We start from the raw sequence: 18572 nt of genomic DNA on the forward strand, positions 1-18572 counted from the left end.
ATTGGCATAAGGTAAGCAACCTTACTTAGCATATCCACTATGACTAAGATTAAATTGTATCCTCCTTGGACACAAGGTAAACGAGCTTCAAAATCCATGCTGATAATTTTATACTTCATTTGTGGAATGTCACAAGTGGTTGAAGCTTTCCTTACAACTTGATGTGCTTACCCTTGACCCATTGGTAGATCAAGCATTTAGTGATATATTTAAGTACATCACCTTTGAGATTTTCCCACTTAAAGCTTCTTCTTACAATGTTGAGAGTCTTTGCGTAGCTTGGATGTCATAAGAAAGGAGAATCATGGGCTTCCCAAACTATATTCTTTTTTAAGTCTTGACTTCTTGGAATCCAAAGTCTCGTCTTGAAGTAGATAAGTCCTCCTTCTATAGAGAAGTTCAAATACTTGAATTTGAACTTAGGATTTGTCTCTTTGGATAGCACTTATTTTATCATCTGTTGATATCTTGGTCCTTACATGCTTCTTCCTTGGCCATTTCTATGATTGGGTTACTAGGCATTGACAACATTGTTGTTAGATACCTTGCCTTGGAAGGGTTCTTTTGAGATAAGGGCATTGATAAATGCTTTGGGGCCTAGGGCATCTGCAAAAGACATTCTCCTTACATGGCCTATACTTGATCTCGAAGTCATATTCTTGCAAGACTTCAATCCATCGTCATTGCCTCATGTTTAGCTCAGGTTGAGTAAAGATCCATTTGAGACTTGGTCAGTGATGACTAAGATAATTTTTTTTCCAAGAAAGTAGTGTCTCCATAGTTTGAGAGCATGTATTATAGCAAGTAGCTCCAAATCATGGATAGCATAGTTCTTCTCATGAATCTTCAGCTTCCTAGAAGAGTAGGCTATCACATGGCCTTCTTGCATGAGCATATAGCCTAATGCGAGAGAGCTTGCATCAATAACAACTTCAAATTTTTGGTTCAAGTCAGGTAGTTTTATAATAGAGTCTATGGTCAAACTCTGTTTAAGCTTCTCAAAGTTAGAATGTTCAATGGGAGTCCATACAATGGTAGTTTGCTTCTTGAGTAAGTCAATCAAGGGTGTAGCAATCAAGGTGTAATCCTTGATAAAAATCATGTGCCATCCTATTAGGCCCAGACTTTCTTAACTCTCATTGGAGGTGCCCATTCTTGTGCATCATTAGTGGGCAACCACAATCCCTTTGTCAGAGACTATATGTCCAAGGTACTATATCTACCTCTTAAAGAAGGCACATTTCTTCTTCTTGGCATAGAGCTTTTGCATCCTCATTGCATCAAGGAAAACTTGGAGTTTCCATTCATGATCTTCATCCTTTTTTGAGTAGGTTAGGATATTGTTGAAGAAGAAAAGAACAAATTCATCAAGATAGAGTTGAAAAATGTCTTGCATCAGCCTATTAAAGGTTGTGGGTGAATTGGTTAACCCAAACGACATTACAATGAATTCATAATGGCCATACCTTTTGTATTAAATGTAGTTTTTGGAATGTCTTCTTCTTCGATCCTTATCTAGTAATAGTCTAATTATAGATCAATGTTTGAGAAGATCTTTACACCTTGAAGATGGTTAAGTAATTCATCTATCCTTAGAATGGGATATTTTTTCTTGATTTTCACTTGATTTAGCCCACGATAGTCATGAAAAGATGGAGGGTTCCATCCTTCTTCTTTTGAAGTAGCACTGGAGCTCCCCATGGTGAATTAGTCAATCTCATGTATCCTTGGTCCAAAAGTTGCTTGAGTTGTGCTTTCAACTCAATGGATTCTAAAATGGACATATGGTAGGGTTGTTTTACTACTGGTGTAGCTCTTGGTGTCAACTTCTCTTGGTGGAGGAAGTCCTATTAGCTTTTTGGGGAATATATTTGTATATTCCTTTAACTAGCATGGCTTTCATCAGCTTCCTTTTCTTACTCAATCTTATTAAGTCAAATTATGTAGATAATTAGTCATTTTCTCAGCCCCTTCATGATCTAAGCTCAGGGAAGTTACTACATGTATATCCTCTACATCACGTGCATGCAAGGCCTATTTATAAATATCCTTATCTGTGAATTTTTCCTAAATAAAACATAACCCTTTTCTATTCAATCTGTAAATAACCCCTTTATGTTACACAATTTTGTATGTAAAAGATCTATAAAAATACCTTAATTTGAACCCACATGATGCACACATATATCATGAGTAACTTACCCAAGGATGTGAGAAGCTTTTGCTAGTTGGATTCTAGGTTTTCTAGCTTCACCTTTAGTGGTTGCTAACTCTCCTTTTTTATCTAGGAATGTGATTTGAGCTTTTCCGCAATGAATATGAGCATCATTGGGGATTAGACAATCCATCCCTAGTAAATACTCATTAGCTCATAAATTCATGAACCCCATGTTGGAAAGATTGCCTCCTAAGTTAAATTCCACTCTTCTAGTCTGTTGAGCAAAAATTGCCTCTTTTCCATTTGCTAGTTCCACTAACAACTTAGATATAGGTTCAATGTTTATTCCTAGCTCTTTGCACAATTCGGTGAGATAAATGATTATGTGCTTCCACAATCAACCAAAATCTTAAAATTTTTATCTTGGTAGGTTGCTGGAGTCTGGATTACTAAGAACCGACAGTTGGGGCCCTTCTTGTTGAAAGTAGCATGTATTGTTACTCTTTCCATGTCCACTTCTAAAGTGGAATCTTCACCTTCATCCATTTCTTTGTTCATTCCTTTGAAGGATACTCTAACAACTTTCCCCTTAGTGGTTGAAACTGCTTGATTTTGGTCATCATGAGATTGCCCTTGGTAGATTGGTTGACCTAACTTTGGACATTGTCTTTTTAAGTGGATGGGTTCATTGCAATGGAAAAATCTTGGTAACTCCTTGTTGCTGATTGTAGCTACAAAGTTTCCAACTGTACTTGTCTTGGCCTTCTTCCTTTACCTGGTTTGGTATTGTCCTTGGATCATCTTGACATATCCTTATGGTCCTTTATGTGGAGAAATTTGTCCCTAAAATTTGCCACACTTGGATGTTGATTGAAGTTTCTATATAATGGGCCTTTCTCAAATTAATGCATCTCTATAGGTCAAATGGGTACACGGCTTCGAGATAAGTACCCAAGGGAGGGTTTGTCCTATGAAAAAATTGTAGCACTTGCTGGTGGGTGATATCCATGGGTAGGGCATACTTCAAAAGGGACATAAACCTAGAGTAGTAGGCCTCCAAGGTTAATCCTAATTACTTCAAGATAAAGAATTCATTCATGTTTAGTGTATGGTAGGCTGATGGGAGATATCACTTATGTATGACTTCCTTCAACTTGTCCTAAGTAATGATTTTCTCCATAACCCCTTGCTCCTTACACCATTGTTTCTACCAAAGTCAAGCTTTGCTCACTAATTTTAGTTTTCCTATCATTACTTGATTTGGAAGAGTAGTAACCTGCAACAACGAAGTAATTCTCCATAGATTTTATCCAAATTGTTGCTTCAGGACTCAACATCCTTTCCTTTTCCATCAAACTCAGGCGGTTTGATTTGCTTGAGAATAAATTTCTTATCTTGCACTTCAGCTCAGGTAACCATAGATATAGAAGGTGCAATGCCCTGGTTTGTTAACATTTGCAATATTATTTGCACATCTTGAGTGCTTACAATACTCGCCTCTCTTTAAGGTATTTTTCAATACTCGAACTCACAAATTTTAAATCTATAGCATATGGTTAGTATGAGGTCCAAAATCTTGCAAAAAATTGAGACTCTTTATTTTTCATGCCTCATAATAGGGCTAATCGGATTTCATTATTACATCAAGTAGATAGTTGGAATCAAGCTAGCCTGGGAGACTTTTGGGTAACACAGTTCTAATTGTGAAATTCAGATACATCAATGAGTCTATAAGTTGGAGGTTCATCAAATATTTTTAGGATTTTTTATTTTTGGAAAAGATTTGTAAAACCATATTTACAATAATTATGGCGGCATGAATGCGCTAAAATTGCAACATGATCAGCTAGGAGAATTTGGAGCACTTGATCATGAAGATAACAGATTTATCGAATTCGTTTTTTGTCTATGTTGAGGATGGGATTTAGGCACAATTCTTTGAAGATGAATAGCTTAACTAGTTTAAGGTCTTCCATCCACTTGATTCTCTTAAGGTTTTTTTGAAGTTAGGCAAGTTGATCAGCATTGATGAAGCAATAGACCCTGCTTCATGTCCACCAACACTCCTAATACAATGACGAAGGATTTTACATATGCTCCAAGATCCTCATGAAGTGATCCCACTAATCAAAATCAAGGGAATGTATCATCGAGGTAAACATTACTTGGAATACCAAGAATTTTTTCCAATCTTCATTATTCAGAGGAGATAGAATAGAAGTGACACTAGACCAAAAAAAAATACTCAGTATGGCTTCAATACCTCATTCTAGGTACTTAAAAGCTACTTTAAAGTAAACAAGTTTAACTAACCAAGCTTGGAGGGCCAATGATGAAATCATATTAAAGTGTTGTAATGAAGGAAACTGAGAGGAGAGAAAAATTTTGAATGAGGAGAGAGAAATACGAGAAATAAAAAGACAAAGAAAAAAGAGAGCGCAAAAAGAAGAAGCAATGAGAGATGATGTTGAATAATCCTCTTACATCTTATATACTTATGCCAATGTGATTAGAGTATTTTTTACATATTCTCTCTAAAATAAGTATAGTTCAATCTTCATCCATGGTGGTGTTGAGATGACAAGCTCAACACATGCGGACATTAATGATGGACCGCCTGGTTAGATGGGTCCACACGTCTACACTTAGCACATTGGTGGTCATTATGACTCTTACATGGCCATTGAATCATTACTTATTATATTCAAGTTGTTACACCTATTTACAGCTGGCATAGATATAGCACCTGTCGACTAGTGTAGTCAATTATGCATTGTTTGACTTAGTAGGCCACTTTCCTTTATGTTGTATCTTATCTATACTTTGTGTACATTGTAAAGTGTGAAGAAGAAGAAGAAGAAACCAGCAAGAAAACGTTTTGTCCTCCATCTCTCTTCTTGTCTCTTGAGTGAGCTTCTCCTTGTGCATTTTGTGTGTGTTCGACGCAGCATCTTGAGCAAGTCCCCCCACCACGCGATTCTTGACATGGTATCAGAGCTGCACCACTGATTGAGGCTGGTTTTGAAGGCTAAAGCAAAGGAGAGGAGCCAAGGATTTGAGCAATTAAGCAACGGGTAAGAAGCTCTTCCATTCTCTACTTATTCTCTTGGACAGTGCCTGTGGAGGCACCGGAAGCAGGGCATAGCAAAAATCTTAGATTGTAGTGAGATTTGGTATGCGCAAAGAGCGCTGTGTATTCTGCATACCCACTACTATTTTAGCCATCCGAGGTCATTTCAGGCTCCGTTTTAGACTTACAAGGTTGCGGACAACAGTTTGAGGTATCCTGCAATTTCAGCTGTGTCTGCCGTATACAGGTGCACAAGTTATAAATTTCAGATCTGTAAGTTCAAAGGTGTTTACCAGCCAATAAACACAAGGTTTATATGCAAACTGGTTGCAGATTGCATGTATTGTTGAGCAGACAGTGAAAAAGGTTGTCTGGTGTATTGCTATGCACTATGGTTGAGGATTGTAGAAGATTTGCTTGCTGTTTGGTATTAGTTTTGTGATAATGGCAAAGAACAGTGGAAACCCCATCATTGAGAATCTCGACAAGAACAACTACGCTTCATGGAAGTTCCGTGTCACAAACTTCCTTATTGGAAAAGGCCTCTACGAGTTTGTTTCAGGTGAAGAAAAGGAGCCGAAGGTGAGTGATCCTCCAACTGCAGAAGAGACAAAGGCACGGAAAGAATGGAATGCAAAAGACAAAAAGGTCATGTATTGGCTATCTGCAGTAATTGACAATAATATGCTGGGACATATTAGAAACGCAAAGAATTTATATGCAGCTTGAACCATACTTGAAAGTATGTTTTCCGTAAATACAAAGGCACGAAAGATTCAACTCAAGCAAGAGTTGAATACATTGAAGAAAGGGAAGATGTCTATCAATGAGTATGCACTGAAGGTAAGGAGCATTGCAAATGCCTTGGCAGCGATTGATGCAATACCCGATGATGATGATTTGGTGTCGTCTACCCTGGGTGGACTTAACAATGAAAAGGCTTGGAAGTCTTTTGTAACTTTCGTATATGTCAAAAATCCATTTCCAGATTTCAATGAGTTGGTCTCCCTTATGATCATTGAAGAGATCAACATGCAGAGTGAGACATCTGAAAAAAGTGGTGAACATGTCCAAGCTTTCTACTCCAGTTCAGGAAGGGGACGTGGCAGGTCCTCTTCAAGAGGCCATGGTATAGGACGTCTTAGTGACAACTAGCAAAACAGATTGAATCAGCAATTTGGCAATATGCAGGTTTCAGGAGGTCATGGTAACTTTAGAGGCAGGGGGAGCTTTAGAAGAAGAGGTGGATGGTAGAACAGAGGTTCTAACAAATCTAGTATTGTGTGTCACTAGTGTGGAAAAACACATCATATTGTAGTCCAATGTTATGCTAAGAAAGATGATATTCGCAGTGGTAAGTTGCAGCAAGGAAACTATGCATCGTCTTCACGACAGAATGAAGACAAAAATGAACGTCTGTTTGTTATGCAGCATATGTTGAATGCTATTACAGGAAAGGGAACACATGATGATGTTTGGTATGTTGATTCAGGTGCATCCAATCATATGACTAGCCATGCAAAACGGTTTGGAGAGATGCAGGATTTGCAAAATACAGGTTATGTGCAGACAGGTGATGATACAGGTTATGTGCAGACAGGTGATGATATTCGCAGTGGTAAGTTGCAGCAAGGAAACTATGCATCGTCTTCACGACAGAATGAAGACAAAAATGAACGTCTGTTTGTTATGCAGCATATGCTAAATGCTATTACAGGAAAGGGAACACATGATGATGTTTGGTATGTTGATTCAAGTGCATCCAATCATATGACTAGCCATGCAAAACGGTTTGGAGAGATGCAGGATTTGCAAAATATAGGTTATGTGCAGACAGGTGATGATTCATGCCACCCAATTTCACACATTGAAAAAGTTCCCTTGTCCTTGCATGATGGTAAGACAAAGAGTCTTTCAGATGTATTACATGTGCCATCTATTACAAAGAACTTGGTGTCAGTCGATCAGATGGTAGAGCAAGGGTTGTAAGTCAGATTTAATGCAAAGGGTTGCTTTGTAGAAGACTTCAATGACAAGTGCAGGTTGGTTGCAAAGGGAAGTAGAGTATCCAAGTGCAGGTTCAGAGTGAGAAGGGATGCCATCTTTGATGAAATGAGCAGTTGGTATGCATCTAGCGGTGATGCATTGGATGATGATCATCATCATGACACTCATGTGCAAGCTGAAAAGCAAGAATCACGGACTCTTAGTGGACCAGAGACATCATCTGGCAGTCCTTGGTCTGGGAGACTAAGGAGTATCTCTACATCTTCAGGTGCATCTAGTAGCAATATAGGTAAAGACAAAGGAAAGAATAAAGTGTCAGATGGCATTGATGCAGTTCTTGATGGAGGCTCCAGTGGTTCGGAGAGCTTGGATGATGAGCTTGGCATTCCTTCAGTGAGGACTCCAGGTGTGCAGAGAGCATTCGTCAATGCAAAGACTCCATTAAGTGATCCAATGGTACACAGGTCTAGCAGGGTGAGATACCCTGTTAACAGATTTGGTTTTGAAGGTTCTGCAGCTCACCATTATGCTTATATGGTGAAAGTGATTGAGGATGTTGAGCCCACATGTTTTGAGGAGGCTATTGGTCATGCTCATTGGGATGCAGCAATGGATGAGGAGATGGGATGCAGCGGTGAAGCAAGAGGGCAGTATATGTTGCGGACCTTCTTTTTTTTATTTGAGGCCATTTCGGGGCCTGTTTTGCAGACGGAAGTTTTCTGCACGCACTCAGGAAAAGGCTCAGTTTTATGCTGTGCGACCACTGTTCTACAGGTCGGTGAAAAGTTACTGTAGAAATTGCATCGTATGCTTGTGCGCAGAGACATTGGGAGTTTCAGAATCATCCTTGGTTCCTGTTTATGCAAAATCGTCACTAGGAAGTGACTGTGTGGTCAAATACCACTTTCGCCAGTTTTGCAGATTTGCCCTTGTGAGGGTGAAGCTGTGTTTTTTGCAGTGACAGAATTTCTTGCAGTATTCTGTAATGGCGTCTGATTCTCTTTCACAGATTGTCACTGAAAAGCTTGACAAGAACAACTTCCAGGCATGGAAGTTTAGAATGACGAATTTCCTTATGGGAAAAGGATATTGGGAATTTGTTGCAGGAAATGAAGAAGAACCAGTTCTTCTTGATGTTCCCAATCAACAACAAATGCAGGCATTTAAAACATGGCATGAGAGAGCCAGGAAAGTTATGTATTGGCTGTCTATCAGTATTTCAGACTCTATGATTGTGCATATTCAGGATGCAAGTACGCCAAAGGAGGCATGGGATACTTTGTCAAAAATGTATAGCACAAATACGCAAGCCAGGAAAATGCAGCTCAAGCAAGAGTTGCATAATGTGCAAAGAGAAAGTATGAGCATCAACGACTACCACATGAAGGTGAAGAAGATTGCAGATGCACTTGCTTCCATTGGGTCGCCAGTGGAAGATGATGATTTAGTTTCCGTGACCTTGAATGGTCTAGGAAAGGATTATGCACAGTTTCAGACATCCATTTCAGTTCGTGAAAGATTTCCTGATTTTGAGGAGTTGATTGCTCTTCTAATTTCTGAGGAACAGAGAAATGGTGGTGCATCTTCTTCAGGAGGAACTTCAAAAGAAGCTGTCTTCTACTCAAATGCTGGAAGAGGTAGAGGCAGAGGTAGAGGAGGCCGATTTGGAGGCCGTGGCAGAAATCAGAATATGCAGCAAACTCAAGAAAACCAGTCCTATGGAGGAGGACGTGGTAACTCTAGAGGCAGGGGGAGCCAAAGAGGTCGTGGTGGATGGCAAAGAGGTCAAAATGCAAACAGTAATGTTGAATGCTACTACTGTGGTAAAATGGGTCATATGGCTAAAGACTGCTATAAAAAGCAGAATGACATCATGAATGGAAAACTGCAACAAGGGAATTATGCATCTTCTAGTAGACAGGGTGATGACAGAAATGAGCATTTGTTCATGGTGCAGCACATGAACAATTCTGTGACAAGTGCAGAAGAAAGCAATGATGTATGGTATGTTGACTCAGGTGCATCAAACCACATGACAGGTCATGCAGAATGGATGGAGGATGCAAGGAAAATGGAAAAACCAGGATTTGTGGAGACTGGTGATGATACTGCACATCCTATTGTGCAGATTGGAAAAATTCCCTTGTCTATGCAGGATGGGAAAAAGAAATACCTGTCCGATGTATTTCATGTCCCGAATATCACCAAGAATCTGGTTTCTGTTGGTCAAATGGTTGAACAGGGCTTGCAGGTCAGATTTAATCCTCATGGATGCTTTGTTGAGGATATGAAAAATAAAGGTCGCTTGATAGCAAAAGGAAAGAAGAAGGGCAGAATGTTTACGTTGGATGCAGACATGTCTGAATTGAGTGCAGCAATGTTTGCACATGGGACCGGTGTAGTTGCAGATATTGATATCTGGCATAAACGCATTGGTCATGTTAATGTACAGCGACTTAAATCAATGCAGGCCCAAAATATTGTTGCAGGTTTGCCGAAATTCAAGGTTGCAGAAATGCATAAGGTATGTGAAGCCTGTCAGTTTGGAAAACAGGCAAGGAAACCATTTCCTAGACATGTTCAAGAGAGTGAGAAGCCATTGGAATTAATTCACTCTGATGTGTGGACAACTAAAGCTGCATCTCTTGGAGGCTGTCATTATTTTGTCAGTTTTATTGATGACTATAGCAGAAAAGTTTGGGTGTATTTTATGAAAAAGAAAAGTGAAGTTTTTGGGCATTTCAAATCTCTTAAAGCTATGGTTGAAAAAGAAACAGGCTTGCAGATAAAATGCCTAAGGTCAGATGGAGGGGGAGAGTACCTCTCAAATGAGTTTGCAAAGTTCTTGCAGGAGCATGGCATAAAGCAGCAATATTCATGCAGTTATACCCCACAACAAAATGGAATTGCAGAAAGGAAAAACAGGCATATTGGAGAGGTATCTCGTGCCATGCTCAATGAAAAAGACTTGCCAGATTTTTATTGGGCTGAAGCAGTTGCTACAGCAGTCTACATAATGAACAGGACTCCCACTGCAGCAATACATGGAATGACTCCAGAGGAGAGGTATACTGGTAGGAAACCAGATATTTCTCATTTGAAAATTTTTAGTTGCATTGCCTATGTACATGTGCCAGATGAGCTGAGATCCAAGTTGGATCTAAAAGCTGAGAAGTGCATCTTTATTGGTTACTCTCTACAGCAAAAAGGGTATAGATGCTATAACCCTTCTACTCGTAAGTTTACAGTGAGCAGAGATGTTGTTTTTGATGAGATGAGTAGCTGGTATAAACCAGTAAATGTGATTGATGATGAAGATGCACAAAATGGTAATGCTACACAGAATTCACAGCAGCAGTCACAAAATATTAGTGGACCTGGAGCGTCCTCTAGCAGTGGTTCACATTCTTCGCCATGGACAGGCAGATTGAGATCAGGAGAATCTTCTCAAAGCAATGCAGATAGTGGTATGCAGGTATCACGAAAAGGAAAAGAGAAGGTTGATCAGCCCATGTTTGATGTGAATGCAGGTCACTCTTATGTGGATGGTGAATCCAGTGGCTCAGAACAGAGCATTGATGATGAGTTGGGTATTCCTTCTATTGTTACACCTGGAGTAAGGAAGACCAGGGATGTTTTGAGAGCACCTGGGAGTGAACCTACTTTGCGCAGGTCTACAAGAGCTAGGTATCCTGTGGATAGGCTGAAATATGATGGATTTACAGCCATTCACTATGCATATATGGTCAAAGTGATACAAGAACCAGAACCCACATCTTTTGAGCAAGCCATGGGAAAAGAAAAATGGGAGAAAGCCATGGATGAAGAAATGGATGCCTTGGAAGCAAATGCTACATGGGAGTTAGTACCTTTGCCTAAAGGTAAGAATGCAATTGGATGTAAGTGGGTTTATAAGGTGAAGCACAATGCTGATGGTTCTGTGAACAGATACAAGGCAAGATTAGTAGTCAAGGGGTATGCACAAACATATGGCATTGACTATGAAGAAACATTTAGTCCGGTTGCAAGGATGGCAACCGTAAGAGCAGTCATTGCTATGGCTGCATCAAAGGGATGGTCTTTACATCAGATGGATGTAAAGAATGCCTTCTTGCATGGTGATTTGCAAGAAGAGGTCTATATGGAGCAGCCACCAGGTTATGTGCATGCTGTTCATCCTGAGTTTGTTTGCAGGTTGAAGAAAGCCTTGTATGGCTTGAAGCAAGCACCTAGAGCATGGTCTGACAAGATAGGACAGTATCTTGTCACTATTGGCTTTCAGATTTCCAAGGCAGATTTCTCACTTTATGTGAGAAAAACAGAGAAAGGTATTATGCTACTTGTCATTTATGTTGATGATTTGATTATGACAGGTGACAGTGATGAAGATATCCTTCATGTGAAAATGCTATTGAAGCAGAAGTTTGAGATGAAGGATTTGGGAGAGCTGCGTTATTTCTTGGGCATTGAGGTGATTAGATCACCAAGTGGGATACAGCTCTTGCAGAGGCAGTATGGATTGGACATGCTGTCCAAATATGGGATGACAGGCTGTAAGCCTATTTCAGTTCCTTTGGAGCAAAATGTGAAGCTGAGCACAGATGCATGTGAGCTTCTAGAAGACCCTACTATGTACAGACGCATAGTAGGAAGTTTGATTTATATGACTATTACCAGGCCAGATTTGAGCTATGCTGTTGGATTGGTAAGTCAGTTTATGCAGGCTCCAAGGAAACCACATTTGGATGCGGCTAGACGCATACTTAGGTATGTGAAGTCCACATTGCAGTATGGACTATTTTATGAGACTGGGGTTCAGATACAGTTGCATGGATACACTGATGCTGATTGGGCTGGTAGTATTTCTGATAGACGATCTACCAGTGGATATGTATTCTCTTTTGGGAGTGCTGCAGTCACTTGGAGCAGCAAGAAACAGCCTACAGTTGCCTTGTCGAGCACAGAGGCTGAGTACAGGGGTGCAGCAATGGCTGCATGTGAGGTAGCTTGGTTGCATAAGCTACTTTATGATATGCATCAGTCTACAGATGGGCCAGTTGTCATTTATTGTGACAACATGAGTAGTATACACTTGGCAAATAACCCAGTCTATCATGCTAGAACAAAGCACATTGAGGTGCATTATCACTATGTGCGAGAGAGGGTTTTACTAGGTCTTATTGATCTAGTTTATGTCAGCACAGAGGATCAGGTAGCTGACATATTCACGAAGGCATTGGGCGCAGAGAAGCTGCGCAAGTTCAGAGACCTGCTTGGTGTGCAGGAATTGGGATTGAGCTTGAGGGGGAGTGTTGAGATATCGAGCTCCACTCGTGATACGCCAGGGTGACCGTTGTATATTTATGTCACCGACTTGTCAGTTGCAGACGCGGTTGGTACACCGCCCATGAATAATAGCTACATGATAGCTATCCTTATCTACTCTAGTTCGTGGCTCAGTTAGTATGCCACCTTAGTTAGTTGAGTTTGATTTGAGACCCATATATAGGGTTCTTCTATTTCTTTGTACTTGAGTTCTTTTGGCTTACACAACTAAGAAGAGGAAAACTGTTTTCAGCCTCCACCCTTGTGTGTCTTCCCCCATTGTGCAAGCAAGAAAGCTTCAAGCGAGACTCCTTCCTTCTCTCCCACAATCTTGACACAACATTATTTGCTCGGTCATGATTTTGTTTTTCTTATGGATCATTCAAGTTTAGTCTACTTGATCAAGCAACAAAATGTCACTAGGCGATTCTTCAAATGGATTCTCATGCTACAAGATTTGAATACACAATAATACATTGCCTTGGAACCTAGCATGTCATTGTGGACTTTTATCCTACCTTGATTTGTGTAATATCCCTCGTGAACCAGAAAAGCCCCCCTTTAGAAATTAAACAATTTTTTTTTAAATCTTATAGCATGGGCGAGGCTAATGAGGAAGAAGGCAATCATGACGAGTCGACGGGGAACTAGAGGCAACGTCAATGATCACGACGATGATTGTTAGGAGAGGAAGGAAGTGGTGATGACAAGAAAGAAGAAGATGATAAAGTAGAAGATGGAGACGATGACGCCTCCCCCCCATCATACGGGGGGTTACCACCTCCTTGCCTTGTTGCTGCTAAGATAGGGAGAGAAAGAGAGAGAGAGAGAGAGAGGGGGGAAGAAGAAGAAGAGAGAAGAAGAGGGAGAGAGAGAGAGAGGGGAGAAGAAGAGTAAGAGAAGAAGAAGAAGAAGAAGAAGAAGAGGGATAGAGAGTGGAGGAGGAGAAGAAGAAGAAGAAGAAGAAGAAGAAGAAGAAGGAGAAGAAGAAGAAGAAGAAGAGAGAGAGAGAAGAAGAACAAGAAGAAGAGGGAGAGAAGGAGAGGAGAAGAAGAGGAGGAGAAGAAGAGGGAGAGAGAGAGGGGAGAAGAAGAGGAGAAGAAGAAGAAGAAGAAGAAGAGGGAGAGAGAGAGAGAGGAGAAGAAGAGGAGGAGAAGAAGAAGAGAAGAATAAGAAGAATAAGAGAGAGAGAGAGAGAGGGCAAAGAAGAAGAGGAGAAGAAGAAGAAGAAGAGGAGGGAGAGAGAGATTCATAAGCCGAAAGTATGGTCCCCAAATGGAGGGAGACCCCCATCAATGGTAATCCGGCATCCGACAATGGAGCCACCAACTAGGGCATTTCGGCCAATACGAATACAAAGTCGAGTATGGATAATTCATATCCGAATATCCAGGTATTAATTGCCATCTCCGCTATTCATTGAGACATAGGGTATGTCACTTGGCATGCGTAGGAGTTCTTTTTAACAAGTAACCTGAATTATTTTTCAATAGTTAATGATTTCGTAGGGGATTTTAGGAAAAATTTCCGTATCCATAGATGATCGAGCCTAGATTCACTCATATGATGCATCGGGGTTCACACAAACCCTTGTAACTGAATACAATCATTAGGATTAAAACTATGATACCTTGAGATCCATCTGATAGCGACTATGTTTGTCAATCCTATTCGGGAATCGGGCTATATGCAGCAACACCTCCAAGCCTCAAAGGAAAGAACTTGAGGGATTAGGAAACCCTAAGTTGAAGGAAAAACCAATGTTTTTGTACTTGTTGAGAAGAAGGTTGGATTATCCATCAATGAAAGTGAATAGTAAAACTTATGTCATGTTCAGTGTTTGAAACCCTAACATATGCCTTAGCTGAAGAAAGAAGGATTTACATAGAATAACTCTTTGATCCCAAGGGGGAGAGTAGATATGCGATGGCAAGGTTATCGCGATTATTTTTGCAATGTTGGAAAAAGATATCACCGTTCTCTTGATTGAGCTAATGTCATCCTAAATGCTTTTTTACATTAAACTCATTCTTGGAATGTGTTCTGGATGATTATTCCAAGTGCTTGTGCTTGATGGTAAATGCATGGCAAGGATTTGTGATGACAAGTTGCCATGGAAAATAAAGGAATGTTTCCTTGGAGGATGATATTAGGCTGATTGCCTTGATTGTGCTTGATTCTTAATTGGATTAATTAAGGAAGGATATTTGCATGGGTGGATCATCTCCAAGATCGCACAGCGGATTACCCCAAGAGGGCATTGATCGATTCACGAGCCGAAGGTCGAGTGGTGAAAAGGCCAACCACGGAAAGTTGTGTCTCACTCCTAGGTCACTTGGGGTCAGTGGAGCTTTGGACACCCCTTGTCGAGTCTGGAACAGAGTTTTAGACTATCGTGAGTCCAACGTCTAGGGCGTTGGAAGATCATATTCTAGATAAAGGATGGAAATTATGGTGCCATGTGATTTGGACCAGGTACTTCTATTGGACAGAAGGGATACATAATTTCTCATGTATGGGTAGGAGACAAAGATTAACTAGAAAATAAGTTAAGGAACTTGTTTGTCAAAAAGGACTGCTTGCTCTATTTTCGTGTATGTGCTGTAAATTACACGAACAAACCCTATTCCCTAAAAGGCTTAATTAATGAAGCTAATTTTGAATGTCACGCATAAATGTGATAAGACCTAATTAGAAAACTAAAGCTATTGAGGGAAGCGGGTGGGTGGAACCCCGACGGGCCCGTCCTCGGCAGGGTGGTCCTAGAGAACTGGGAGGCTTCTCACAAGGTTTTACCATAGTTTGATCCTTAGATATGGTTAGGTTAGAACCAGATTCATGCCATTTTAGGGGATCGAAATGGGACTATGCCCTATGGGCAGAGAGGTTGAGTGGCGTATCCCTCTCGTTTCCCATTCTCTTTGAACCAAGTCCAGCATGGGTCTACTTCGGCTTGGGTATCTCTACGTAAAGTAGGATGTCTAGGGCCCAATGCTAGAATGCTATCAGGAGATCTTGACCACTAGGGACTCAAGTTTCAGGTCAATCTTAGTGGGTTCACGGCTGCGAACATTCCATGTTGCGAGGCAGACTTGAAAAACCCTAGGCAACATGTGACTTTCCATGGGAGTGCTGGGCAACGTCGCTTAGACTCATCTCTTGATGGACCACTAAAAATGTGCCTAGACAACCGATAGGGGGGCACATTATAGTTGGTATCAGAGCCAAACTTCGTAATGATATGGGATTGATTTGGGTATGGTTTGTAGATATATCTTAAACAAAATAACCTACTTGGTATAGCTTGATTGTCAGGCACCTTTTTCACCTACAAATACTAACATGCAAGAGAAGAAATTTCTTCTCAAGCTAATTAAGTCACCCGAGTTTGATGGAGAAGGGATAGATGTCGCAGTAGAGGCAAAGATATGCATTGTGTCAATGGACGATTATTTCTCTGCTTCGAGAACTACTACTAGCAATCAAGTAATTATACCCAAACTTAAGTTAGTTGGCCACGCTGCTCAGATATGGTGGAAGTAATGGTGAAAAGACCGAGGTGTTTCTAGAGTTGCTATCACTTGGGCTTAGCTGAAATATGTTGTACGTAGATGATACCTTCTGCCAACCTACCAAACCTTGAGGATGAATTAATTCTTCAAGCTCAAACAACTGGAATTAACCTTGGAAGCCTACTACTCAAAGTTTGTAACCTACTAACATATGTGTGACCTATGGATATTGTGCTTGTACCTATGATTAATTGCAATAATATGAGTTGCACTATTTGAGTCATTAAGAGTAGTGTAGCAGATACATGGTGGGTCCTAACCCACAGGCCTTAAGCTCCATTAATGCTTGTCTTCCCCAGTTCTTGCAAGATGAGGATATCTCAAGTTCTTTAAGGGGGAGAGGATGTAATATCCCCCGAGAACCAAAGAAACCCCCTTTAAAAATTAAATGATTTTTAAAAAAAATCCCCTCCCCTTGTCATCACCGATAGGTGGCGAGGGGAGGGGGGAAGGATGGGAGGTTGGCGACGATGCCGAGGCGGATGACGGCATGGGTGAGATTGACAAGGAAGGAGGTGATCATGACGAGTCGATGGGGAGCTAGAGGCAATGTTAGGGAGCACGACAATGATCATGAGGAGAGGAAGGAAGAAGTAATGACAATAAAGAAGATGACAATGAAGTAGAAGATGGAGATGATGATGCCTTCCCCCCGCCCTCCCCAACACATATAAAACCAACCCCCAAATAATAAACTCTCCCCCTATAAAATACCCTCTCCCCCCCCATCGTAGGGGGAAAGAGAGAGGGAGAGAGAGAGGAGAAGAAGAAGAAGAAGAAGAGGAAGAAGAAGAAGAAGAAGGAGAGAGAGAGAGAGAGAGAGAGAGAGAGAGAGAGAGAGAGAGAGAGAGAGAGAGAGAGAGAGAGAGAGAGAGAGAGAGAGAGAGAGAGAGAGAGAGAGAGAGGAGGAGAAGGAGGAGAAGAAGAAGAAGAAGAGGGAGAGAGGGAGAGGAGAAGAAGAGGAGGAGAAGAAGAAGAGAAGAAGAAGAGGAAGAGAGAGAGGGGAGAAGAAGAGGAAGAGAAGAGGGGGAGAGAGAGAGGAGAAGAAGAGGAGGAGAAGAAGAAGAAGAGAGAGAGAGAGGGGAGAAGAAGAGGACAAGAAGAAGAAGAAGAAGAAGAAGAAGAAGAGGAGGAGGGAGAGAGAAATTCATAACCCAAAAGTATGGCCCCCAAACGGAGGGAGACTCATGCCAATGGTAATCCCACATCCAAAAATGGAGCCACTGGCCAAGGCATTTCAACGAATACGAATACAATGTCGGATATGGATAATTCATATCCAAATATCTAGGTATTAATTGCCATCTCTGTTATTCATTGAGACATAGGGTATTGTCAAGATTGTGGGAGAGAAGGAAGGAGTCTCACTTGTAGCTTTCTTGCTTGCACAATGGGGGAATATACACAAAGGTGGAGGCTAAAAACAGTTTTTCTCTTCTTAGTTGTGTAAGCCAAAAAGAACTCAAGTACATAGAAATAGAAGAATCCTATATATGGGTCTCAAACCAAACTCAACTAACTAAGGTGGCATATTAACTGAGCCACGAACTAGAGTAGATAAGGATAGGTGTCATCTAGCTATTATTCATGGGCGGTGTACCAACTGCATCTGCAACTGACAAGTCGGTGACATAAATGCACAACGGTCACCCTGGCATATCACGACTGGAGCTCGATATCTCAACACTCCCCCTCGAGCTCAATCCCAATTCCTACACACCAAGCAGGTCTCTGAACTTGCGCAGCTTCTCTGCGCCCAATGTCTTCGTGAATATGTCAGCTACCTGATCCTTTGTGCTAACATAAACTAGATCAATAAGACCTAGTAAAACCCTCTCCCGCACATAGTGATAATGCACCTCAATGTGCTTTGTTCTAGCATGATATACTAGGTTATTTGCCAAGTGTATACTACTCATGTTGTCACAATAAATGACAAGTGGCCCATCTGTAGGCTGATGCATATCATAAAGTAGCTTATGCAACCAAGCTACCTCATATGCAGCCATTGTTGCACCCCTATACAGCCTCTGTGCTCAACAAGGCAACTGTAGGCTGTTTCTTGCTGCTCCAAGTGACTGCAGCACTTCCAAAAGAGAACACATATCCACTGGTAGATCGTCTATCAGAAATACTACCATCCCAATCAGCATCAGTGTATCCATGCAACTGCATGTGAACCCCAGTCTCATAAAGTAGTCTATACTGCAGTGTGGACTTCACATACTTGAGTATGCATCTAGCCGCATCCAAATGCAGTTTCCTTGGAGCCTGCATAAACTAACTTACCAATCCAATAGCATAGCTCAAATCTGGCTTGGTAATAGTCATATAAATCAAACTTCCTACCATGCGTCTATACATAGTAGGGTCTTCTAGAAGCTCACCTGCATCTGCACTTAGCTTCATATTCTACTCCAAAGGAACTGAAATAGGCTTA

The sequence above is a fragment of the Lygodium microphyllum genome, chromosome 21 (genome assembly GCF_053477565.2).
Source record: "Lygodium microphyllum isolate KBCC chromosome 21, Lygodium_microphyllum_v1.1.10, whole genome shotgun sequence".
Taxonomy (NCBI): Eukaryota; Viridiplantae; Streptophyta; class Polypodiopsida; order Schizaeales; family Lygodiaceae; genus Lygodium; species Lygodium microphyllum.